The sequence below is a fragment of the Elgaria multicarinata genome, chromosome 3, assembly GCF_023053635.1.
Source record: "Elgaria multicarinata webbii isolate HBS135686 ecotype San Diego chromosome 3, rElgMul1.1.pri, whole genome shotgun sequence".
Classification (NCBI taxonomy): domain Eukaryota; kingdom Metazoa; phylum Chordata; class Lepidosauria; order Squamata; family Anguidae; genus Elgaria; species Elgaria multicarinata.
In genome coordinates, this window is record NC_086173.1 from 132,441,633 (window position 1) to 132,453,931 (window position 12,299).

The 12,299-nt window shown below is 38.9% G+C and overlaps 1 protein-coding gene across 7 annotated transcripts in view; it reads left to right on the forward strand.

Annotated features, from left to right (window-relative positions):
- Nucleotides 1–12,299, forward strand: part of FOXP1 (forkhead box P1) — a 630,188-nt gene that overhangs the window by 291,848 nt on the left and 326,041 nt on the right. The gene's annotated exons all lie outside the window — the stretch shown is intronic.

Below are 12,299 nucleotides of genomic sequence, written 5' to 3' on the forward strand. Positions count from 1 at the left end.
TAACAATGGAGTCTTTATTCAAAGTAATATGCTCCAACTCTTGATTGATACCTAACTTTCAACTATCCGATTTTGAGAAATCAATAGTTATTTAATATTTCAGTGAAATTAACGAATTCCATAAAAATGTTAAAGAACTGCATGAGTGATATTGTGGCCTCACTAAACAAGATGCATGTATAAAGACTAACAATTCAACATCATGTAAAGTTACAGGTTTATTATTACTTTTCAAATTGTTAGCATAATGAATAAAGCCTTTAACTTTTAAAAAGTTGATCTTTTAATCAGTTAATGTGTATTCTTGTTTGTAAAGGCAAGAACTAGAATTGCCCATTTCTTTGAGACATACTCTAGCAAGGCTCCACAGTTCTAAAGCATATTATTTCCTTTGCGTTCTTTTAATATAACAAGTTCTATAATGGTGGGATAAGAAACAATTGGTATTTTGTTTTTATTTTTGTGTTAGTAGCACTGTGCTGGTGATATATATGTGAGTGTTCTGCAATCTGAGTAGTTTGACTGGAATAAGGACAGAAAGACCTGGAGTAAAAACAGTGGCTACTTAAAGATTTACTGGGTACTATTTCAATATGAATATGCCCTAAATTCAGCTATTAGGGCTGGGGGAAAAAGTGTTACCTCTTGTTAAAAGATGCAGATGAAAGGCGTAATCTGGGATTTCACCTCTTTTTCAGGCAATCATAAAAGATGTTGCAGTTGATGATGGCATAAATTGGTGTGCTCTGCAGAGATCACTGCTTTTGTTTTAGATTTTTCTGTAAAACATTAATGAGCATTTTAGGACAGAAGAAAGAAAATATCTGCAGGCAATGATGACATTCTATAAAAATGTTATTGCTTATACATATGCTGTATTGGCTTGACTTATGTTATAGGAGTATCGGTTTTGTACATTGGTATTAACAATGCAAACACCCTGAAATGCTAATAGCCCTAGTAAGCTTTTAATTCCATGGAATTTATTACTTGCTGTATTTCCATGAATTTATAACGCTTTGATTCTTAAGAGCCCCATTTAATCAATTTTGCCTGGCACAGAACATAATAAACAACTTGCGGGTGCTAAAATGCCACATGGGGGAGGATGGCTAACAAGAAAGTTAAATGCTTCTGCCACTAGCAGTTTCTCCGCTGTATTTTTCATGAGCTGCTACTACCAATAATGTACTTTACTAGCTTTACAGCAGTGGTTGGATACAACGACAAACTAAACAGCATTCCAGCACTGTAAACACCCAAGGCAGGACCATTTTTGTGCTGCTTGTACAGCTGCAGCTTTTATGCCATCCCCTTACTTTTGAATAATAATCTCTCTCCATGCACTTCTCTCTTTATTTGTGCATGATTTACAGGAAGAAACAGCTACAAGTGAAGCAAAACCAAACCAAATAAAAAACACATAATAACTGATTCTTTTTAAAGTACAGCTGTTGTTTGTTTGTGCTGCTTGACCATAAAAGTACAAAAGATAGTCCTAATAGGCAGGAGGAAAGGAGAAATCAGATTATGAAGTCCTATAAAGCAGAAAATGTCATTTGAGTCTTCAAACTGCACCAAGTTTATATAATTGCCCTTTTAATTATCCCTAGTGGCCCATGAAATTTGCAAAATAGAGCATTTAAGGTTTGATTTACTTATATGATGCACTTTGCTGATGCTCTTAATAAATACTGTTTAGTATTAAAGCCAAGCTGCAATTTCTTAGTGCTAGAGTAAAGCAGGTTCTACAAAGTCCGGAGCTAACTCAATAATGAAAATGGGGAGCGTGCAACTGAAAATGCATTGCAAGTGAAGATGTACAGTGAAGTATATTTGTCTTCCAGTTTTGCTTTTCAGGGATCTCTTTGCATATTTTCTTTCTCATCTGTCAAGTGAGCAAGTAATTCCTAGTTTTTCTTAGAGTAAGGATGTAGAAATAAAGTGTTGATGGACAAAAGTCATTTCTTCGATTTCTGGGATTTTTAAAGAAAAATAGTACCTTGTTTCTTTGCAAGTTTGTGTTAATAAATTTAAGTGACACCCTAAAATCAGTATACTGTATGGTTTGGGATTTAAAAACATTTTAGAGTGTTTTTTCTTTAAAGCTTTCTTCAGAAACTACAACCGAGACACATGCAATTAAATGACAACGTTTATGGGCACTTGGGCTATTCAGTTCATCTGATAAAATTGTAGCTAACACTGATCATCAGTTTTTTTCTGTATGTATTAATGAAGGGTGGCTGTGGGTGTAATTTAACAGCAGCCAAATAATACACCTGGATCATCTTTGGCTAGTAGTTTCAGAATATTTCAGAAGCGCTTAGCCTCTCTCATCCTCCTCTGGCATTTATTTATTTATTTATTTATTACATTTTTATACCGCCCAATAGCCGGAGCTCTCTGGGCGGTTCACAAAAATTAAAACCATAATAAAACAACCAACAGGTTAAAAGCACAATTACAAAATACAGTACAAACAGGATAAAACCACGCAGCAAAATTGATATAAGATTAAAATACAGAGTTAGAACAGTAAAATTTAAATTTAAGTTAAAATTAAGTGTTAAAATACTGAGAGAATAAAAAGGTCTTCAGCTGGCGACGAAAGGAGTACAGTGTAGGCGACAGGCGGACCTCTCTGGGGAGCTCATTCCACAACCAGGGTGCCACAGCGGAGAAAGCCCTCCTCCTAGTAGCCACCTGCCTCACTTCCTTTGGCAGAGGCTCACAGAGAAAGGCCCCTGTAGATGATCTTAAGGTCCGGGCAGGTACATATGGGAGGAGGCGTTCCTTCAAATAACCTGGCCCCAAACCGTTTAGGGCTTTAAATATCAATACCAGCACTTTGAATCGGGCCCGGACCTGGACTGGCAGCCAATGAAGTCGTAAAAGGACTGGCGTAATGTGATCTCGCTGGCCAGTCCCTGTTAGTAAACGGGCTGCTCTGTTTTGTACTAGCTGAAGCTTCCGGACTGTTTTCAAAGGCAGCCCCACGTATAACGCATTGCAGTAATCCAAACGAGAGGTTATCAGAGCATGGATAACTGTAGCTAGGCTATCTCTGTCCAGATAAGGGCGTAGTTGGTATATCAACCTCAAGTGACAGTTCTGGATCCAAGAGCACCCCCAAACTACGGACCCGATCCTTTAGGGAGAGTGCGACCCCGTCCAGGACAGGGCAAACATCACCTCACCGGACAGATGAACCACCCGCTAACAGTACCTATTGTGCATATGTCTGAGGAGGAGATTGGAAGTATCTACTTCCTGGTTTAAACTAACCACAGTTTATTGTTTCATCCAAACTGGGAACTTGGTTTATTTAAACTATGTTTTATTGAAAAGCCAGTATCAGAAACCATCTTGTTTCAATAAACTGTAGTCAAAGCTAATTATGGAAGCTGGGATGTATGAAGACCTTTATAACTTTCCACAATTTTGTTTGCTAGCATCTCAGTTTGCTTGTTAATGCTTGGTAGTAGCAGGTATCATACAGTTGTGCTCACAAGTGCCTATGAGCTTTTTTTGTACTGCTAAGATGTTACAGAGGAGTTCAGACATTCTAGGTTTGTTTATGCACATAGTTATAATTTGAATTTACACTGACATTACCTTCACACTTTGGCTCAGTAATCCATTTTGTTCCAGAAAAGGTGGCAAAGCAACAGGTGTGGAAGTTTGCCAGGAACAAGAATAATGTTCCAGATGGCTGTAGGGGACCCAGAGTGATTGCATGTGTGCTTCCACCCATTATTAGATTAAAGGAAGTTCCTCCCATGGAACTGCAGAAACATGCAAATGTCACCACACAACTAGCCAACCCACAAGGGGACCAGTGAATTGGCCAATCCAGAGCTTTGGTAGGGAATATAACGATTGATTAATTGATTGCATTTGTATCCCGCCTTTTTTCCTCCAGGGAACTCAAGGCAGCATACATAATCTTCTTCCCCTCCATTTCTATCCTCACAACAACAATCCTGTGAGGTGGGTTGGGCCAAGAGTCTGTGACTGGCCCAAAGTCACCCAGTGAGTTTCCACGGTCAATTGGGGACTAGAACCCGGATCTCCCAACTCCCAGTCCAACAATCTAGCCACTACAGCACACTGGCTCTTCCCAAATAGGTGAACAGGTTTTGATACCACCTGGGCACCCCTTGTGATTTTGTGTGTGTTGCGCACTGGTAGCTACTTGCATTACTGCACTGTACAGCCAGGTGCCATTAATTCAATCAAGTAGCAAGGAACCTCACTGATGTTTCTTTTTATTCCTCAGTCTCTCTCTTTTTTAATGCATACATTTGACATGTAAACATAGATTTCTAAGAACTATAAACTTCAACTAAAGTAGACCAAATATACAAATACGTATCCATTCCCAGGTGGTGTCTATACACCACCTGTTCAAATGTTGAAAGTGTTGTAAGGTAGTCAACCCATTGCATTATAGGAGGTGACTGTTTATCCTTCCAGTGTTGTAAGATCAGTCTTTTAGCTGTCAGAAGGGTGTGGAGAATGTACATCAGTAAATATTAAGGAGCGTTTCAATACAAAAAAAAATCTGCCCAGTGACTTCCTTCCCAAAACTGGCAACTACTGGACATTGCCAAAACATATGCTTAAAAGAAGCATTAAGTGTGTTACATCTCCAACAATTAGCCAAATTAGAGAAACTCTTATTAAAGAGATGTTGTGGTGTTCAATAAAAAAAAAAGAAACAAAGGTTTTTGCTGGATAAGATACAAGATCCATAGACGCACCAGTTACAGACACCAAGGCAGCGATCTATTGATTAAGCAAAATGGGACGATCCAATTCCCTATTCCATTCCTGCTTAAGACTTAGTATATCATATTTATTCACCAATAATAAGTATTTATGGACATGGATTGTAGGTCAATTTGCCTGATCAGATTCAATAAGTGTTTTTGCTGTGTGCCCCTTTCATCTCACATTTGCCATTTCGCATACACATATTCGCGTTAACAAATGTTGTGAACAAGGATGGGGGGCAACAGAGTTCCTGGTCTTCTTTTCTAATCACTATATCTCATAGTTTCATTACCAAACAAGAAAAAGTACCTGGTTTTTAGTAGTTCTCAATATGCTGCATTATGTTTCTTTGAATACTGTGTTGTTCATTATCAATATTGTAAGAGATGGAATTAACAACAAGAACACAACAACATAAACAAGAATCCCTCTCCACTTTATTTATATGATTTAGGTATCTTCCCCCCACATCTGCCATGTATTTAGAGGCAGTAAACAGATCTGACATTTTATCCTGTTTCCTGACAATTAACTGTAGGATCCAGAAGCTACAGGTGATTTTAAGTATGTTGCAAATATTTGAGATGTGTGCGACTTGAATGCTCTAGAGCAGTTCAGGACAGATACAGCTGTGCTCCCAGCCTATATTTCCCCAATTCTGCAAATTTATGCTTCGTCCTTCCCCCTATGCCGAAGCAAAGGAATTTAGTTGGGGCAGAGGCGACAATTAGTAGGAGATCTCAGCTCCCAATGGAGTGCATTCTTAACTCCCATTTGGAAAAATATGTTCTGCTTGTGACTAGGAGTGTATCATGTTACAATTATAACACCTCCGCTTAATACATTTTGGACAGGTGCTTCTAGCTTCTGTAGGCATTTGATTCCTTTGATAAACTGTTCTTACAGTTTAGTGCAAGTGTAATGTACTTCCATTTAACTGAATCCTACTCTTAGGGCACATGGTGGAACAATTTATGTTCTTAGTCCATGGGTTTTAAAAAACTAGGTGTTAACCTATCTCCTGCCTATCTCCCCAGCCTTGTTGTTGTTGTTGTTGTTGTTGTTGTTGTTGTTGTTGTTGTTGACAGTCTGATGTTGCCATCAACTGTATCTCCAAGAAAATCCATCCAAATTAAAATCAAGAGCTCTATGAAGACATAAAAGAGTGTGCAGCACTTTTTGCAGTAGTCCTTCACTCCTCATGTGAAAATAAACTTGAATTCTCACCTCAGAAGCAAATAAGAGAAGGTGAAATTTGCTGAAAGATAGTTTTACTCCTTTCTAAAATTGGAAACACAAAGTGGAAGGTTAATAAGAAGAAAACCCTCTGAAGCTAGTGGTTAGGCTAACATTTAGCCTCCCAACTGAGGAGGGATGAAGGAGCTGAGCCAAAACAATCACAAAGAAACCAATCAGATCACTGTAGGCATTCTTGTTTTCAAAGTTGGTAGGAAATGGTTTTCTAAGAAAAATTGAATTGATGTTCTTTCTTTCCCTTTAGGAGCCAGTTTTCTGATCTCCAGTTAAGATGATAAACCTATACTGGACTCTAATTTCTGGTCTGCAACTCAACAGTGTTTTTATATATGTTGTCAGATTGTATTTCTGCTGCACAACTGCATAGCAGTTGTGATGGCAGTTATTTAAAACGTCAATTTCTTTTGTTTGTTTTTCTTTTAAGGTAGATCAGGTCTTTGTTTTTCAAAAGAATGTTTATATTTGAGGGTAGGCTTGGTTTCTTGTATGCCTTTGTAGCAATCTGTACATTTATTGTGGTTGTTAGCATTAATTGGGATTTGAGACTATAACAAGAGCAGAATATGCCCCAGAGTGTTTTATTTAATTTCTCTTTGAAGTGGAATGAAGTTGTCCAATTGGCCATATGCTGTGATTTGCCAGTGCAACAATCAGTCGTCCTGACTCCTAATAGAACAGGTTAATCTTTCCTAGCAAGGCTTGGATTAATCTGACGTTTGAATGCACACAATGTATATAGACAGATATTGCCTTTGAAAATGACAATAAGTTCAAGACTCTATAAGCTCTGTTCTCTGAACAAATAGAAACAGATGTGGTAGCAACACCTTTTACATAAAATTATCCAACCAGCTCAAGGGGGATATAATACCATGTAAAAACTATTGCACTTAATGTGGTTTATTTGGCTGCATATTGATATTAACGATTGCAAATATTAAAGGCTTCTTCAAGTAATCTTTTTCTTAGTCTGTTTCTATACCTCCTGCTCCCACTGAAGCAGTAGTGGGAACCCTTGGACCAAACAGATTTTTAAAAAAATCATTCCTCTATATTGCACCTTCAGCTAGTTCCAAGAGAAAGAAGAAGAAGAAAAAACATCTTAATGATCAGCCACTGAGAGGCTTAATAATAATGAGTGTGTTCCTTTCTGCCCCCCTACACATTTGGAGATGCTTTAATTATCTATTCCTTATGATGTGAGAAGTCAGTTTCTGAAACCATGGCTTGATCCTGTCTTCTTCTCATTAACCATGGCTTAAGTAAAAGACAGTTTCCTGATTTTAGAAATAAAAGGAAAATGTAGTTCGTTTAAAAGTGGAAGCATTCAATCTCCTCCTGGTGCTTGGAAGAGAGGGATAACACAGGAGTCTGAGACTCGAGCGGGGTCATTAATGTAGTGGGAAATGGTGGTTTCCTGTTACATCTTAACTGGGCCATAGTGTTTGAGCATGGGTAGGCATAAGTGTTTACATTCTGAAGCAAATTATCCAATGAACAAAAATAGATTTACTTTGTAATCAAATATACTGAATCTGGTTGAAAACAAACCTAACACACACACCCTCACCTCAGATGTTATGAAAGAGGCAGAGCACATCCTTGTAGTTACAGCATCGTAGGAGTGAAAGGTCCGCTTTCCAAAGTTAGGTCCATACAGCCAAATGGTGTTGCAGATTTAGGGTGACCATATGAAAAGGAGGACAGGGCTGCTGTATCTTTAACAGCTGTATTGAAAAGGAAATTTCAGCAGGTGTCATTTGTATATATGGGGAACCTGTTGAAATTTCCTCTTCATCACAACAGTTAAAGCTGCAGCCCTCTTTTAAATCTGGTCACTCTAGTATAGCTCCTGCACCTTTAACTGTTGTGATGAAGAGGGAATTTCACCATGTTCTCCATATATACAAATGACATCTGCTGAAATTCCCTTTTCTATGCAACTGTTAAAGATACAGGAGCCCTGTCCTCCTTTCCATATGGTCACCCTATGCAGATTGGGCTCTCTCTGGAACAAAAGGAATATCACAAGCACTTCTTCCATAGCAGGATGCTGAACCCATAAATCTGAAATTCTGTAGGCTGGAGCCTTATATTTTAAAAGGAAAATACTTTTCTGCATTGGACACATGGTGTGGGCGGGTGGGTGATGTTGACCAATTGTAATTATGTCACCAACACATGGTGATGTTGACCAATTAAGACTTTAGCTGTAGCTGGTGTGGAGAAAACCAGCCTCCTATCTCTCTCTGCTCAGAAAACGGAATGTGGAGACAGGGGAAAGGGGGTGTTCCGGTAGCGGGGAGCGGAGGACACTGGGGCAGCTGCAGAACTCTGTTCCTTATGGCCATCCCAGCCTCCATCGTTTCTCCCGCAAAAGCTGCTTCTAGATAGGCAAAATTGCCCAACAAGCAAAAATGCAGGATAGCTGGAGTGGCTCCGATCTCCTGCGTATGTTGGATTCTTGGCAGCCTCCAAGTTCAAAGGCTGCTATCTGGATTGGATTATGCTCTTACGTGCATAATACTTATCCAGACTCTTTTAGGTTGTGATCCAGACAAAGTTGAAATCCGTGAGATATAAAAATGCTTAAGTTTGGATGGATCATCCCCACAGTTTACTACATAATATATTACTATATAATATATTAATAATATATTAATAATATTTGCAGGTGTGGCCATGTCAGAGCAGATACGCTGTGTAATAAAATTTATTAATGTAAATGCTTTGCTAAGGTACAAGGTAGTTCTACCAACATAACCATGTGTAAACTAACAATAATATAGTTATGTTCTTTTGGTGGTTAAGTATCTTTTGTTCAATTAACTGCTTAGGAAAACTTTATTGCAGTATAATTGCCAATCCAGTGGGAGAGGGGATAGTATAGACTAAATATAAATGACATGAAATGGATCCATTTCTTGTGTATCCCATGAAATTTTGTAAAAACAATTCTAAGCAAAATAATATGAACATCAGGATTGCCTTTCAAAATAAAATAAAATATGCAGTTCATTTGCTTTAGATGTCCGTGTTTGATTGAATTCTCACAACATATTGAACATGGGATTTTCTCCTTCTGGAAAAAGAGTGAGATGAAAGTGAAATGCAGTACAGGCTCATTTTCATGATGCTGAATAAAGTTGCTCTTTTTTATTTTTATTACAGCTGTGCCTTGAAAAGCTTACTTACAAGCAGAAATTCAACAAGCCCAGTTTTCCCCAACATAGAGATGTAATGATGGAAAAGTGGCACCTGTTGAATAATTGAGAATGTTTTCACTTGTGTTAAGTTCTGCATACTTTTAAATTGCCAGCTTAATTTTAAAAACTCTGTGATGGAGGTCATTGTATCAAACATCTTGGGTCACACTACTGTAGAATTATTTTCTCTTCTTTTATGCGGTGTTGTCAAGTGAGACCTTTATACTTTGTCAAATGATTTCCAAACTCCCTTGTCTCTGTGTTTAGCATCCTGTCTCATAAATTCAAGGGGGCTTAAAAGTCCCTTAAAGCAGTAAAACCTACTACAATAATTATTAAAATATGGTAAACCCATCCATGAGTTGGAAGCAGTTGGGCAGCACTATTATAACATATAAACATATAATAAAAGAGGATGTGTCCATCTTTCTGTCAGCACCATGGCACCATGACCATGAAACCTAGGGCATGTCTACACCTAGGGAGAGAGAGGGGAGGATCTTGCGATATGCTGATTGCGAGATCCTCCCCCTGGGTTCACATGTGGTGCGCAACATCTAAGGAGGAAGCAGGATGTGGTGCCCGCCATTTTATTTATTTATTTATATTTTATTTATTACATTTATATACCACCCCATAGCTGAAGCTCTCTTTAAAAAAAAGTTAAGTAAAAAAAAGCCCTAATGTCCCCAGATGTTCCTGGACTCCCACCATCCTGTCTTCTTCCCTCTGATGACCCCTGCTACTCGCGGCGAGGAGGGAAGAAGCCAGGATGGGTGCCCACACCACCCGCAGTCCGTGGGATCGTCCTGGAACTGCGGGAAAAGCCGGGATAAAAGTGTTCCCAGATATCCCAGGGAAATGGAGGGATCGTTCCTACTGGCTCCCGGGATCCCCTGTGTGTCATGTTGACGCACAGGGACAATCCAGGGACGATCCCCAGGATAAAGACTGGTGTAGACATGCCCCTAGACACCTGAAACTGATTCTAGGGCTGTGCACCTCAGGGTTTTTGGTTTTCAAAACACATTATTTAATTTAATTTTAACATGTCGATGTGGTTGAAACCTGCAGTACCGCCTCTAGTCACTTTAGCTTTACAGTCTGCTCAGTTTGCAGTCAGGAGGGAGTAGTCTAAGAGACAGAATTATATGGCTGCCCCCTTTACCTTAGTGTGAGAAACACCTTCCCTTGGAGTTATAGACATGGGCATGGCTTCACTCAGACAGGTGAATGTGTACAACTCTTGACAGCAGTGAAATTTTGTTTGAAGGATTTGCAGTATCAAACGTTGTTCCAACCCATGGGAATATTATGTTATCGCTAGCATAATATAAACTGCTTTTATATTACGTAGTATAGTATTCTATTACCTTTGAGCCATTGCTTTAAAGGCTCTGCTTTTCCCTGCTTTCCCCCCCTCAATTCCTTGACAGGGGGAACTTCAAGCAGCATCTTTCCAGCTGACTTTTGCACACATGTAATGGGTCTTGCTGGGGTGAAGTGTCCTGTGAGTATGCTAGGCCTAGACCACAAATTGTTTTATAGGTCAGCAACATCATTTTGAAACAGATTTGGAAACTTACCAGTTAATCAGTGCAGTTGCTTATCACTGAGCTGTGTGTTGGTTAAAAAAACCAATTCATTGCTTAAGAGACAAGCTCTATGCAAACACACAAGGAGAGAGAGAGTGTTCCAGGCCCACCTTTCTCCCTCCTTGAAATTGTCACCCTCTACTTGTGGAGGGTGGTGGAATACTCTCCCGCCTCGTGGGTTTGAACTACCCAAATAGAGAATGCCTGAATGGGGCTACAGTGAAGTCCAAATGGCATATTGGACTCGTACCTCAGTTCAAATGGCTAGTGACTACAGTGCTGTGCGCTTTTTAAAGAAAGTCTGTTAATGTTTTGGGAAGCATATTGAAAAGAAAAAAAAGATAAATATGTTACAGAAAACCTAAGCACAATACTAAAGATATACAGTTGAATCCTGAATCCTATTGCAAGGTGCCGGTGGGTGGGAGCACCTATTTATGATCTGGGCAGAGATTTGTTGTTCACTATATTTTAGTATGCTTTTCCTCAGCTTGCCTGTTTATTAGAATCTATCTCCCCATCCAGTTATGGGCTTTGGAAGTGTAAAAGTTTTCATATAGGTATATTCATTTCGGAATGCCCTGCCCCATCAACTGTTTTAAACCAAAGTAGGGTCCAGCTTGCTTCGTAATGGGAAGGGAGGACTGTGGGAGGGGAATGGCAAAATGATGGTTTTGCTTTCACTCCAATTTTCAATTCCTTGTTTTAAATGCAGTATTATTTATGTGAACCACATGTGTGATAAGAAATTTAAATTGTGTGACATACTTGCAAATTCTACTGCAGATCTTCTGTTGAATGATTTGAATCTTTCTCCTGTCCTGAGTATAAACTTGATGCTATGAAGCTGTTGTATTGCTGCCGATTTTTTATATTTCTATCCTGCCATTTGGCCCACTAGACAGTCCCTCCGTGGCTTTGATATCTTGGGCTTTACTTCTTTACTGCTTACTCCTTCACTTCTGTCTACCATCTACATTACAACAGAAACTTTATCAAACTTTCTCTAAATGTAAAACAATAGGGCTTTGGTGGAGTGGAATTTCAAATATATTGATTTTCTTTTCTTTTTTTAGTAACAGTTGTCTGTTTAAATTTAGGCAATTTGTACTGGGATACTTGTCTATGATGTGGGGCCCTAATAAATAACTTTATGCAGATTACAAGAATAGTTACGGTAACCAAATGGTTAATGTTGGTAGCCCTTGATCCTATGTGGATTCCTATTTGTTCTTGGATGATGGAATATGGAATTAACTGTTCTAAAAGAGAGTAGAAGAGAAGAACTGTTACCCCCCTTTGTCTTTTAAGATACTTTAGGGGGGGGGTAGGGAAACTCTCCAAAGAGAAAAAGAAAACTTCTTTTCCATCAACTAACACACCCTTTTATTTTCAGATACTATGATAGCCATAGAGTCCAAAATCCCATGACCCAAATTTTCATGGATCTCTGGGAAAGTAT